The sequence below is a fragment of the Ciconia boyciana genome, chromosome 20 (genome assembly GCF_034638445.1).
Source record: "Ciconia boyciana chromosome 20, ASM3463844v1, whole genome shotgun sequence".
Taxonomy (NCBI): Eukaryota; Metazoa; Chordata; class Aves; order Ciconiiformes; family Ciconiidae; genus Ciconia; species Ciconia boyciana.
In genome coordinates this window covers 3,897,968-3,913,412 of record NC_132953.1, presented here as the reverse complement: position 1 = coordinate 3,913,412, position 15,445 = coordinate 3,897,968, and the positions used below count along the sequence as shown (strand labels likewise).

At 41.4% G+C, this 15,445-nt stretch overlaps 1 protein-coding gene across 1 annotated transcript in view; it reads right to left on the bottom strand.

Moving 5' to 3' along the window:
* The window catches only part of SCN3B (sodium voltage-gated channel beta subunit 3), a 64,656-nt gene that overhangs the window by 24,010 nt on the left and 25,201 nt on the right, over positions 1–15,445 (bottom strand). The window lies entirely within an intron of this gene.

The window sequence follows — 15,445 nt, the reverse complement described above, 5'->3', positions numbered from 1 at the left end:
AATTTCCTACTGCAGCTAGAACAAAGCTTCCCAGCCCTTGCCTGAGGCGGTCTAGAGTGCAGTTCACATGTGATAGAGGTTCTTGTTTTTTGGTGCAGTTCTCGGAAGTGGGAAGGAAGCAACATTCCCACAATCCTCACTCCCATTACCAGCTGGTTGCTACTAAGTATTTTATCACCCACCTATCTCACGTGGCTTAGAATACTTTCCGTAAGGAGACCGGCAAGTACAAACTGGCAAACAGTACTAAAATAGGGTGCACAGTCCGGATGAGCATTAAGTGAGACATGGCAGAAGACTCGCTGTCAGTTAGAACTTCAGATGTATAAACTACATACGCTCTGGTTCAGTGTAAATGTTTAACCCTTTTCATACCTTCAATTCTGCAGGGAAATCAACAATTTGCTTTTTCTGCCAGCAAATTCTCAGGAGGCATCCTGATACGCCCCCAGCTCCATAATTTGATTCTCTTTTCCTCCAAAGCTCTTCCAAGCCATGCTCACCATCCCTGTTTAGCCACTCAGTTTTCCCATTCCCCAAAGCAGTGTGCTCTCTCACTGCTTGCAGGCAGGTTTTGTCCATGTCCTGAACTTGCAACTAACCTCTTTACCCTTGGGGCATAACAACCTGCTCAACCCACCATTTTGTTCAGATCTAGGCATGCTGTTCAGAATCAGCAGGAGACAAATTAGTTGTATGGGAACTATATATGTAGGTATGACAAGATTTATGGCACTGAGACAGTGACCAGGGCACGTACCCACAGGATCACAGGAGACTTCTGTAAGGCAGCCGAGTATTCATAGGGAAGCAAACACCTTAGAACTGGGATGGGTTTCTGGGAGCGAGGGAGACGAGACACTGAGGAGCACACGTCAAAGAATCAGGCAGGGAGTTTGAAAATTATGAGGTAGCACGATGGTTTGGGACATGCTCCAAGGCAGCGTCCTGACATGCCCCACGTTACAGAAATCTCTACTGGAATCAATGCCCAAATCTCATCTTTTGTCACTCCTCAGGAAATAGTCTCAGAAAAAATACGGCACAATTTTAAGAAGGAATCAGCAATAGAGTACTGAAGAGAGACTGTTTGCTGCCATGGCCCTGAGCACAGTCTGAACCTCAGTTCAGGTGCTGAGAGTCCTGACAAGCCTCGGGGAAGGAATTATGCCATTTAGTCTTCCCAGACATGCACAGACTAGGAGGCCAAGTTTTGCCGTTTATCAACTTATAATGCAAGAACAGAAAGTAGGTCAGCAAGCATGATAACTCAAAAATGAAGACAAACTGTCTTCCAGTCCCTTCTTCCGCGATGGTTTTGATCGACGTATGTAGGCATGAGCAGAGCTCATTTTTAGAATGAAAAACCAGAGAAACTGCTTGAGCCCAAGGCTGTAGTGGACAACCCCAGACTAAATCAAGCTGGAGGGCAAGTAATTCAGCACTCAGGAAAGAAGAGAAAGATGTTCATGCCTAAGTTCCTGGGGGCCTCAGGCAGAGACACATTACCAGCTCTGGGTGCTGTAACTGCATCAAAAATCAACCCAATGTACAGCAAAGCAGCGATTATAACATCAGATTTAGCACAGGCACATACAGCTTTAAGCTATTCTTCCTGAGTGTCCTACATAACAAATGCAAACAAATTAAGGAATGAGTAATGAAAAGGTAGGAGGTGGCAAGGCTTGTTTTGGTTCAGGAAAGGATTCCCATCCCTTGCTTGGAATCTAAATTAGATTCAATTTAGATTGAGGCAAGGCCAAATGCCCTTGATGAATGAGTTGCTGCAGTAGATCACTTGTATTTTGCAGCCATTCTTCAATAAATGTATTTTTCATGTCCTGCTTCTATTTTTGTTTCTGATCTTGTCAGCTTCATGCCATGCCCTCCCCTGTTCCTCTGGGTTAGGATATCCCTTATTATCTGCCTTGGTGAGGAAAGAACTAATTTGTTGTCTAGTTGAGAGAGAATGTGTTCTTGGCCTGATAAATGGATTATCTCCGTAGACATGCTTTCTAGCGCAAGGACACCCCGCATTCTCACAAAACCAAAGGAAATAATCACAACCAATGATGTGACATCCAACAGTGAAGGCTCCCTATCCTGCCCAATATGCTAATATTATAGCCATTTTTTTTGCTAAAGGAAAAATCCAGGAAAAATGGATTTCATGCTTACCATGACTGCAAAAGGATCTCTGTCCACCTAACAGACTTCATATGGTCACAGCGCTCCCATGTCCAAGGCAGATATACAATTGCAAGCAACGTTTTACACAGGCAGTACTTCCACGGTTTTGACAATCAAATCACACAGTGGGCAGTTTCAAAGATTCAGAACCTACCTTCAGATTGTACATAACTACCGATAGACCAGTACATATTGCATTGCATGAACAGAGCACTTTACAAAGCAAAACGTCCAGCTAAAGAGCATTCAATAGGCTAGAAATATAAAAAGAAAAACGACGTCAGGAAGTGCAGTACAGGGAACACCAAAGGGATGGGAACAGCACCAGCCGCAGGGGAAGCGGAGTCTGTCTACCCCCAGCAACTGGGCAATGTTTAGCCATTATCTGGTTGGCTTGCTACAGTCTAGGCTTGTGATTTTTACTCTCCTGATACTCTCTATCTCACGGATTATCATTTGAGATACCAGTGAGATTAGCTAAGATGTTCAGTCCCTGCTATCTCCCTCTCAGGAGAAATCAAGAATGTATAGCAACTTAAAATAGATACTCAGTTCCTCGCCGGATTGAAACTCCTTAGCCTCCGACTCATCTCCATGAGGAAGACAACGATATGTAAATCACATGTTGAACCACAACAGTGTACCTGATAGACCTTTATGTGCCACCTACTTCAACAGAAAACAGATTAATTCATTTCATACTTCTCAAGTACTGATGTACAACTTGTTCTTCCTGGGTAGTAGGGTTTGTGTAAATCAAAAGGCCATCACTGACACGTCCTGCAGGAGGCTGGAGTGCTGAGAAGCATCTGTGTGACTTAAAAGCACTACATACAGCAAAGCTAATGGGAATTGGGTTGATTCTCCTAGAAACTCTGGACACACGCCTGGCATTCCTCTCTCACACACTGAACATTTTAGCAGTGCCACTCAACATATGCCAAAGGGGAATTGGCCTTCAGAATTTTTAACTATCAAACAGTACGTCCAAATATTGGGTAGGACAAATTATTTCCAGCTGACAAACTAGATGTTATACTAGATTTTTTGCAACAGGCACAATCACAGAGCAAGTTATCACGAAAGCATGTGAGGCAGCTGATAACAAACAGGGATGAGTTGGAAGGCAGACAGTATTTTTGTCAGAAGAAATGGGTACTGACCAGCAGCACCTTCAAGCCACGATGAGAGAGAAACTTATCCTGTTGCTAGACTAGGTTTCATAGAGCCCAGGGAGAAAGACAAAACCTTACGGGGCAATTCAGAGCAGGAGACTGAATCCAGTAGGTCAAATCTCTGCTTAGAGAGAAAACCTGCAGAGGCTAAGCTCCTATTTTTAATTCCACAGTCAAGTGACTAAGGTAGCTGAGATGATTTTGGGGGAGAGCATAAGCAAGGAACTTACCTGAGGATAATATATCTTTCTGATGTGCTTCCAGTTTCCTCTGATGGATCAAAATTAAACTGCTTTATTTCACTGGTCCAGCTTCCTTTGAAAGTATTCTAATTTTTGCCTCTTCCTTGGAGAACCCAATTTCATGATGGGCAACTGCAAAAATACTAAGCTTTCATTTTTAGTGCTTACGTTTTGCTTAAACATGCTACCTTTGGCAGAATCAGTCCATTAATCATTCTGGTGGGAAGAAAAACACAGAACTACTTTTCAGAGTACAAGGCAATTCCCACAGGACGGGTAATTTATTAAGACTGATTTTCTTTATTATGCTATTTTCCCTTTCTGAACTTCGGTGGCCTTTGCAAAACTGTTTCACTATTGTATTTTAGTCTTTGTTTCCTACTAGCATAGCATATAATTCTTCCTTTCTGATGTTTGGTTTCACATGCATTCACTTTGTGCTAAAATGATACTCATTTTGCAGTATCACTTCAGTAGCTGAATAATATACTTTAGGATGATATTGCAAGACAGTAATATTTGAATGCAATGCTGATTTTGTGCAATAACCCGATAAAAATACACATTGTTCCAAGGAGCTGCTCTCTTGAATGGATGCTCAGAAACTTCTGAAATTAATAATCTTCAAATACATTTTGTTAAAGAGTAATCTATTTCCAAATGATGCGGTAGCCTAAACTCCTACACGCTCTGAATGCAAAGCCTCATTTTGCCAAGTAGGGTGAATTTTCAGGGTTCTGAAATAGCTAAAAAGAACGTATTATTATGTGTGTGTGAAATATCAAAGTATCCGACTTCACTTCCAAGGAAGAAAATACTAACTCACGTATTTGAATTTGCCATGATTAGTTTCCATAGGAGAGAAGAATAATACATATTTTGGAACTTTTCTAGTCATCCCGAATGCATTATCTATGTATACTGCGCTGCCTGCCCAAATTGCACTACAAATTTAAAACAATTACATGAGAAGACAAAGATGGAGTTTACTATTACTAAAAAGCACATGGCCAGCATCCAATAAAACCCCAAGCCAGTAACTAAGCTACCCACATTCCCAAATTTTAATTCAGATCGACACCAAGAAGGATGAAAACTTCTCAAGTTAGCGTTATGGCACTAAGCGCTGTAAATCTCATCACACAACGGCTCACATTAAGTAAACGAGAGCACGGCTGTTTCCATGGCTTTTAGGGCACCTCATGCAATCAAGATCCCCACATACTGCACATTCCTTTACTAACAGTTCTCAAAGCTTGAATGGTTTCACAGCCCATCTACACATTTGAAGAGGAATAAGTCCGTCTAGTCAGAACCAAACTGTAAAAAAGATATTTGATTCAATCCTTTTTTTTACATTCATATCAAGTACCTAACTGCCTAATTAGCTGAGACGGCAAGCTATACAGGCAGGCTGGAAGCCAACCTATTTATCATTTGCATTTAAGCAATGCTTTCATATTTGCAAAGTGCTATGCAAATACCAATTACCACCATGATGCAGCAGAGCTTATTAACAGAAGCACAGTGCTGATGTGATTATGCTGCTTCCAGCTCTGGATCCAGCTCATCTGCCAGCAGTCCAGCTGTCTCTGCCCTGTCTGCCTCCTGTTGCAGGGTACAGTTATGCTACGACACCCCCACCTCCCTCACACTGTTCTGGAAAGTGCTTGGAATAAGAGTATCACAGTACATCAAAACTGACTTCCAAAGCATGAAGGTCAGGTTCAACACTTTGCATGCCCCCACTACTTGTGCTGCAAGGACAGCTCTGCAGACAGGCTACACAGCAGCAAGGAAGAAGCAATAAACCTCATTTGACAGGATGCTCCAGTTGTCCCCTGCCTTGTCCATGTTTTTACAGGGTTATCAAGAGCATGAGCATATGTTGCACTTCACAGTCCTTTGCCTTATTAAGTTCAGAGCATCTCCTGTAATTTTGTTCACTTTTGATTCCTCTCTCCCACTTCCAGAAAAAGACATGGAGCACATGGCATTTGCCCCAGGAGAGGAACAACCTCCTGCATCCTGGGAACCACCTGGGTCAAATCCACTACCAAAAGGACTCCATTTATTTTCCCTCTTGTCAAAAGCACAGGCTATTGCCTGGCTATTTTGGCTCATTTACTGGCTCATACTAACATCGTGCTGACCTGCGTGTAACTTAACGATAGACCTCAGCAACCACCTACTTACTCATCATAAAACTTTGCATCTGAACATGGATTTGGTGACATAGGGAGCCTTTCATTCATAGCTTTTTCACGCATCATCTCGCCTCAAGACGCGTTCAAAATAATTGACTCTTGAAGCAAAACTTGATGGGACTTGCAAGATCCTCTTTTGGTAAAAATCAGCATTAGCAACAAATATTTCTCCATGGCAAATTAGCGTGACCCACTGAAGCTCAACTCCTAGCAAAACGTGTTAAAAGGAAGCCCAAGGACTACGCATGCTCACATCTGTGACTAGTTCAGACGTGTCTGTACACAAAAGCCAAATCCAAGCAGTGCAACCTTGGGAAATGCTTGTTTTAATATTTAAACCATGTCACCTGGACTCATCTATATGCATTTGTTCCTAAGGACAGGATTCACCTCCCCTAAAAGCTAGGTATTTCATCTGAAGTGTTCTTCCAGGCTGCTCCTTTATTCAGGCAGAGAACAGCATGCCTCTACAGGGTAATTATTATCTCGGATACACCTAACATGAATGAGATGAATTGCTGTCTGGAGGTGCTTCTTTCTTCCTTTTGGCTATAAAGACAACCTGAGTGACTACTGTAGCCTCAGAGTTAAATTAGATGAGCTGTATCCCATCCTAGGCAATTTTGTACTAGGAGATCTTATTATGTTTTACAGCTATCAAGCACATTATACGGGGAAGGGACACACACAAATCAAGCAAGCAGAAAACTCAGGTCTCATCCTTTCACTGGGACCTTACTGCTGCTATTGATTTTACTGTGGAAGCACTCAGATTGTGGGGACCACCAGCTGTAAAAGCCCTGGAAAAGACTGATGCCCCCAGCAAACAGTGGTCCTCTCTGCACCACTTTACACAGTAATGCTGCGAGTCCACCCTATTCCATCAGTGCTTGAGGTGGGAGTAGGAAAACGGAACAGGCAAAAACACTTAGTAGGGGGCTGTGACACCATACCAAGTTGACACGATAATCAGCTAGGACCCTGGATTTGCTGGTTGGTCTTGTACAAGTCACTGCCTCTCGGTGACTCAGTTTCTCCATCTGTAAAATGGAGATGATGCTCCTGACCTCCTTTGCCAATTATTATTAGACCTACTGATGAAAAAAACCCAACCCTAACACATAGGTGTTACTACTCACTAACTAGGGGCATTTTACAAATGCCTTTAAGTATGATACTAAGAAGGCCTAGTTCTGCGACCTTCCTCAAACTGAGCATGGTAAAAATAGATACCACAGACATGACTTATAAAAGGAGAAGAGCTACAGGGAAAAAATTGAAACTCAGCTAACATTTTCTATTTAAGATAACATTTTGGAACTGTTAAATACAAACGCTCCACTAAAACAAGACTACAAACCACTTAAGTACATCTTGCATCTAACAAAACTTTGCATTATTTGTGGATAGAATAGCTTTTCACAACATTAACCATGCTATCCTGAGCCATTTCCAAAGTCAAACAGACTGAAAACTAGTGAATTCATTGCTAGGCAAGCCCCAATACTATAACTTTCTGTATGTCTTACTTAACTGACTTTATTCTAATTTGCATCAAACGAGCGGTTGGACTGGTTCTCGGCAGCAGTCAAACAATATCCAGTGTAAATTGAAGTCAAGGACATTTTCCCAAGAGGAAAGTAGGTGAAAGGTAAGGCTGTATTTTCCTACAGCATTAACTGCCCCAAGACTGAAAGCGCAAGGTGAAACTCTGCCCACATACAGGGACATGCTCAGCGTTGGTGTATGGGGAGGTGATGGCAATGGTGCAGGCAGAGCGTCTCAACTCATGCCGGCTTCGTGGAAGGCTCTGAAGAGAGTGCAAAGGCTCCTTCCTCTCTTTATGGCCATTGCTCCCTTCAAGGCCACCAGTCCACGCGTACGGACCTACAGCACGTAAACCTTTCTCTTTCTCTGGATAGAGCTAAGTGGCAAGGGAGCTTTTTCATCGTGATTTTCTGTATCATGGCAGAAACACAAGTAACTTAATGTTAGCAGTGCACAATCAGAATAGCTGGGCTTTTAGAAACTGGTGAGATTTGGCACTATGAGTTTCTTATGCTCATCGTGCAAAGGCCCTACATCACAGCACTGGCACTTTCTCTAGTTCATTTTACCTTTCAAATTGCTCATCTCCCACCTGCAACATCTTGGACTGCCTGTGTGACTCTGAAGTGAGACACTGAGTTACAAGTACAAAGGATGCTGTGGGACCAAAGCAGAGGCACTGGCAGTGAGGGCATGGAGACTCGGCCAAGCCCCTTCACGTGGCTTTGACAAATATGAAACAAGTTTTTCTTGACCCTAAGTATTTTCTGTACGAGGCCAAGTGCAAGGTCTGTATGGGTAAGATTTCACACTGCTCTGGGCTGCATACAAATCCATATGATTTTCAAATTCCGCAGGTAAAACGCAATTTGCAACTTCGTATCACAGCCTAAACATCCCACTTGTGTAACACCTTGAACTCTTTCATCAAAACGATTTTTTTCTCACCCCAGGAGCCTTCTCTGAATTTTACTCAAGGACACAAATGTGACCTTTGTTGCTAGAGGACAGAGTTTCAGAAGGAAATACAAATGAAAAATGAAATACATACAGATCCTCTGAAGTATCTCAAAAGGTATGAGGAATTGAATAGAGAATGCTCTCCCTCCCTCCCCACCTTTTAAAGCAGCCAACAGAATTCCACTGCAATGATATCGCATATAAATGAAAAAAAAAAAAAAGAAAAAAGAAAGAGGGGGACACAGCATTCTCTGTTAAATGCTTCAACAGATGCCCACCACCTTGCCTGCTCTGGTAGCAGCTCTGTACAATCCACCTACTTTTCTGGGAATGCAAAAGTGCAAAGGCAAAATGAAAAAATAGTTTAAAACCAGTCATTTTTAAACATGGTTTACTCTTTCTTCCACTAAGCCACTGAAGCCCACAGTTTTCAATAACCTTTTCAACTATTGGCCATTTAAATTTTGCTTCCTGCCTACAAATCTGCTAGCATTGTTATAGACAGGAATACCAAACACAGAGGTCAATCTGTATCACAGCAATGGTTGCTGGCTGTCAGCTCTTGTAAACCATGAGCCATCACTTTGTCAGTCTCAGCCTTTGGCTTTGCAAGCTCTGACTAAAGATCCTGACTTGCTCTGCTAGCAGCTGTTGCAAGCTGTGAGCCAGCATCTTGGCATTCTCAGCTGAAACACTCACTGCTTCTGTGCTCACAAACTGTCATTTTCAGTTAGCAGAACTCTTGGGTGACATGGCAGCAATGCAAGGACATCACAGGGTAAAAAAAGGATCAGCTGTTTGAAGACCCACATTCAACCAACTGACTAATTTTTAATCACTTTCCAATAAAGGTCATCCAGACAGTAAACATCTGTCTGTGGCACCTCAGCCACCTTCCAATGAGAATTATCTTGCTAGTCAACATCTAGTCCCGCTGTATCAGTTGTCAATTACTTGTGCAGTCACGTTAGTGCAATGACCTGCTTTTCATAATAAAAAACCCCCAAAAGTCACAGGACCATAATTTTCTAAGCAAAAGAGCATCTTTGCCAGATAACGTTTACTTTGTTTCCACACGAAATTAGGAAATAATTCTTGCCCATTCAAAGTGACTTTTGACAAATAATGGACAACACCTTTCCAAAGGCTGTGCATGGAAACCTTTGCTGACCAGAGACTGCCGTTTCTAGACAGCATTACTTACAAACATATAGCACACATACCATGTATTTTACAAGTGAGTCTACCCCAAAGCTTCCTCGCCTACATTTGCATAGGTGCTTTGGGGTAAACATACCTCTGCATTACTATCGGTTTTCTCTTCCCACGTGTCCAGCTTTAGCTGCACATAGGCTCATCCTCGCATCCCTCTTTTAACTGTCCCTTTTTCATCCTGTCTTCATCCTGAAAAGTTAGCTTGCCTCTGACATTTGACAGGCTGCGATGTCTGTCAGGAATGAGGTTGGGTACATTGTTCCAGAGGAGTAGATTCAGACTGCAAACTACAGGTTGGCTCTGCAAGTTCTAGATGTACTGGTTTGGCACATTAACCAGCACCTCAGAAAAGATAACATTTTAAAAGGAAAAATGTATTGTTTTGCCTGAGAATGATGAAGCATCAAGACAGCAGCTGTTTGAAAGAAAGACTAGAATTTACAAATTCCTATAAATCACTTATGATTGCAAATGAAATGTTGGAAATATCACCACATTTAAAGAATAAAGTAATACTGTGTTTCCACATCAACTTCCAAGTCCTGACTGTACCTTTGCACAGCCCCAGGAAGTTTGAAAGAGGAAGAAGATCAATTTTCCTTACTGTTTTTATACCATGTTCAATACAAATTCAGTAATGGTTCATATTAATAGCACTAGGAAGCAGGAAGATAAAATACCAAGAAGAGTAAGAAAGTCCTAGATACTGTGTTTCGCTTGTGGCTTCTGTTTTCTTCCTCAGAGACAGAAAATTTCAACAAAAGATTGCTGCTAAGTAATATCCCCCCCAAGAAATGTGCAAGTTTTACTTCTTATCTTTTTGAACTTTCTTTAGGCAGGGAGCAGCTAGCTCAGCTGTTGATAGTATGCCCTGACAGACACACCTCTGTAGCTCACTATTTAAGTAATCCAGGATTACTTTAGATATATTAGAAACAGTCATGGCTTCTTGATGACCGATGTGAAAAAGTTTTGAATGAGCAGTTCTCCACAACAGAAAGAATACAAATGACTGTATTTTTGTAGAAATCTAAGCACAAAGTCTGTAAACAAGGATTAGAGATAAAAAGACCAGTCACTTCCCCCACGCCTAACTACCTCTTCTTCAGATGATGTGAAGAAATAAATGACATAGTAAAAAGATATATATGAAATGATACCTTTCATCTGTGTTATCTCTTTGTGGATATACAAAACTCACCTCAGCAGTATATCAGCTTCAAAAGGGTGAGGGTAGGCCAAATCCTTTTGTAAAATCAAGATAAAACTTTCACTGAAACAGACTACAGCTGTGGTGACTGTGCCAAGTCCCTAGGGACAGCAAGTCAGCATGGTACTTATAGTGAGGCACGCTATATTTCACCGTTTAAAATGCTGTCTTAAAAGCCAGGAATTAAGCCTATTGCTCCTCATAATTTCCTACCCACCTTTGGTTAACAAGAATGAAAATTAGAAAAAAGGCAGATGTAGCTTTCCATGAACTCTGTACAGCACTACGTAAAACAGAATGTGCAGTTCCCCGATCCTGGGAAGGTGAATGCTGTAGGCACTCAGACAAGGAGTCGTTTACGACCAATGCCTAAATTACCAGTGTCAAAATACCACCTAAGCTTTTGTTTTAATTTGGCTCCCGAGAGCTCTATGTAAGTGCTTGGTTCATCACTTGTGGCCTGTGAATTATGGTTTAACATTTCTGGGTTAAATTAAGAAGGAAAAAAAGGTAAGATTTAGCAATAGCTTTTCCCTCTTCTGCTGAGAGGGGAGCCTCTCCTCTCCACTGAGTAAAGAAACAGGGAATCCTCAAAACTTCCCACCTTTGCTAAGGGATGGACCCAGAATACATTCTCAGCCCCTTCTACTTGCCTTCACTAACCAGTTGCAGGCTACTGGAGATAGCTGGCTGCAAAGCCTTGTTTTAAAGGCTACTTAAAGCACAAGGGAATCATACAGCTCATGTACATACCTGCCAGTACGTGCCTAGCTCATCTGCAGTTCTATCCCACCTTTGAAAGATGATTTCAGCACCACAAATCTATCACCTGAAGTTCAGGTTTTGTTTTACACTTGGCCTTAAAGGAAGAAAAACAGAACACTATCACTGGAGATGGGCCTGTGCCAGGACACCAAGACAGACACACCTTCTGCTCTCTGAAATCTTATTTTTGCTGGTGTGAAAGCAATGAATGAACAAGGAAAGCACTAAGCACCAAGGCTGCTATGCTCCCTCTGCTGGCTCTCCCTGAGGAAAGGCAGCAAGCCTCCACCACGCCTTCTAAAAGCAAATTTAAGTATAGATCTATCACCCACTCCTGCATCTTCAGGTACTTCTAAAGCTGCATGCTGCCATTTTTGTTAATGCAGGCCCCAATTCATACAAAATAGGAGGCATATAAATAACACAGCAAAGTTCAACAGGCAAATCGCAGGAAAATACATTACATTCTCCATACTCCAAAAGCCCTTACAAACACTTACACCTTTGCTTGACAACCTGAACAAATTTGAGAATCTGAGCACAGGTATCAGCAACGTGCAGTCTTCACACGCTACAAGTTAAGAAACGTGGTCTCCGTGTGTTAAATAACAGCAAAGCATTCTCCTTTTTACAGGACTTTCTTTTTACAGGACTTGCATACGGACATAGGAACTTAGCGTAGGATCAAAATATGTTTTAATTCTGGTGAAAAAGTGAGAGAGACATAATAATTCAGAAGGGACACATTATTTTTCTAGACTGATATTTAGAAATCAGAACAATACTCATTCATTTTACCTTCTAAACAGGTAAAACAGCTAAATTCAGCTATGAATGTTGAGACACACTAGAAACACACATGATGATTACAGCCCTCTGGCACAGACCCATGTATATTCCTCTCTATACATGCCACGTCTTGCCAAACCAAGGCAACAAGTGCTTCACTGGCAGTTGGGCACAGGCACTTGTCCAGAACTGCAGCCTGGGTTCTCATGCGGGCTCTATTCCTGGTACCTTTTCAGCAGGGCCAAATGACAAAACACAAGAACATCAGTGGCAAATGACTACTGTTAACAAGGATAATTCCTCCCAGCAGTGGGATATTATGCTGTCCAACCACGGTATGTTGGTTCATGGGGAACAAGAGATTTGTCGTTTTACAGTGTTTCTCATCTTCACTTTGTAACTCACAGGAGAACAATCCCTTCAGTGGACAACATTAATGAAATTTCTGCCACAGAACTTTTTAACCATCAATTTTGCACTTTGAACTTGGCAGCTCCATACAGATCATTTGTCAGCAGCAAACCTGGCTCAATACTTTGTAAATATTGTTAAGCCACGGCACTGTCTATAGGGCTTTCCCAGTTTAATTAATTTGCTGCAAAACATACCCTTAAGAAGACAGATGCATCAGTGTAAATATTGCATGTAGACCAGGGTGTATGGGGTACTTTGTTGCCAAACACTTTTCTAATTTGCATTTCTAACATTTGTCCCCAGGCAAAAGCATTCATGATTTATAGAAGACAAACGCAAAACCTGCCCAAATGACCCAGATAACACTCTAAATCACAAACCATTACTAAAAAGTACAGAGCAGTTGTTTTTACAAATCTGTGAATAGCAGTATATAATGATACACATTCTTGTTTTCCATCTACCAGCTATTTCTCGCCACTGTATTAGAAATCCCAGTTCCCAGTTAAAAATTGTAGATGAACAAGATAAAGTATGCTAGCCGTGTTTTCACATTTTCCAGCCCATTGTCTTTACCAACAGATCTGATGGACAACGCAACTGCATTCCTGGAAGGCATTTCCCTATTTCCAAGTCCACGTTTCCTTTTACGTATCTGCCCGCTTCCAGCCTCAGTAGTCTAGTTTGATGTCAAATATGCTCACTGTACCTCTTGATCTTCTTGCTCTAGTATCTTTTCCAGCAATAGAGAGGACAATCTCCGTAATGGGTAAGACATGACACATGCAGATTCACTGGACACAGTCAATATATTACTGCTCTCGCATATGGCACATATTGTGAAATCTCCAATATTTATATACATATGAAAAGGTTTTATATTCAAGTCCCAGGACACAATCCACTTCTCAATACAACAAACAGCAGAAACTGAACATGAAACCTTTCCAGATACACTTCTGTATCTTGCGTAACATTCTAAGATTAAAGAATGCCATGGAAAAATACCAATACACATAAACTGAGAAATGCAAACAGCTTCGCTTTTTAATATAAGCGATGTTTAAGGAGGTATGATACTTGAATCACTGGAAACCTGTCTGTGATTTGAATGTGAATTTATTCATGCTCCTGTTGAAGTAGAAAAGGATGTTACTTGGTTGTCTTCCCTACACTAGCAGCTTATACATATGGCTTCAAACAGTCAACATTTGTTATCTCCATTAACATGTTGTACCTCTCACCACAATTTGAGTCATCTGCTAGTGACTGTGGTACCTCACAGCATCTCAAATGATGCAATTTGAAGCTCATGAATTATATAACATAAAAGATCAACTGCTGAAATGCTATGTTGATCAGTGAGACCAGTTCTGTCAGACAGATGAAAGACAGTCTTCCCCCAAATAATGTTAAAGTATAGAAAATCTTTCACCATATTTGACTCAGTTTTTCTCAGTTAAATTTCAGGGGTAAAGAAGAAGGTAACTTTACTTCTAAGTGATGAGATACGCCAGGTATTGAAAGTGTCATAAATCTCATTATCACTCCTGTATGGAAGCTGGTAATCGGTGCAAGACAAACAATTTAAATAAGCTGTTCAGGTAAGTGCTCTTGCTGAAAATGTACTGGGAAGTGCTTTTTTCAGCTAAGCATGAAGGTTAAAACCACAACAAATGCAATGGAAGAATTAAAAGTGAATTCTAAGCTAAGAGGCTTGAAGGAGCACCACTCCACTAAGTCCCTATTAGTACTTAAACAGGGCAGGGAAACGGAACATCATGCAAACAAGCAAGACAAAATGTGCACAGACTTCCTTTACCCCACCGTACGTTGCCATGACAGCTGGAAATCATAAGGGGAGTCCAGTGCTGGAAAGTCTCCGATGGAAACTCTTTGCTTCTAGCAAGATGAATAATACACCTGTTCCCTAGTTGTGAGCAAACACTACAAAGGAATAATTAGAAACTATCTGACCTGAAACCCACATGCCCATTACTGTGGTATTTTTCCACCTACTACAGGTGAAACAGAAGATGGGCTGGACCTGGAAGGGGAGGGGTGGAGTGGCAGCACAAGATGCTGATTTATAAAGCAGTAGCAAACAGTGCTCTTTCTCCACAGGCTTTGGACAACGAACTCGTCCTGCCTGAAGGATGCCAAAGTGCAAGCAGGATTCCAGCTAACATCTGCTTGCCAGCTGAGAGGGAACTACAACCTCTGTGAGCTTTTACACTCCAATAGCCAAACCTGCTCAGAGCCACTTCATTCTCCAGTTGGGCTTTTGCTTTTCATCCAGAGACTTTAGCTTGGCTGTTTCACTCCATCAGGAAAGGAATAAACTCACCAAGATGGTAAAGGTAAGTACACTGTTCACGGAATTGCTGCTACTGCATATGTGTTTCTTCTTAAGAACAAGCATTAATTTAAGTTTTAATATACATATGTATATTACAAATGCAAGCTAAGTGAAACATGGAACTAATACTAGACACTGTTGGGCATCCAGTGTAATGACTAAAATTTTCACTGTAGACGGGTATGCACCTCTAATCCTAAAAAGTAAAGCAGTCAGACTGGAGAGGGAAAAATTCTAGGACTGGCTAGTTTCATAATCAACTGTTTCATGAACACTATTCCTTTTACAAATGCCAAAATCTGAGATTTTATCAGAATTCACAGGTTAAAAGTTAAACATAGATCATGCATAGAAGCGATCAATAGATTTTA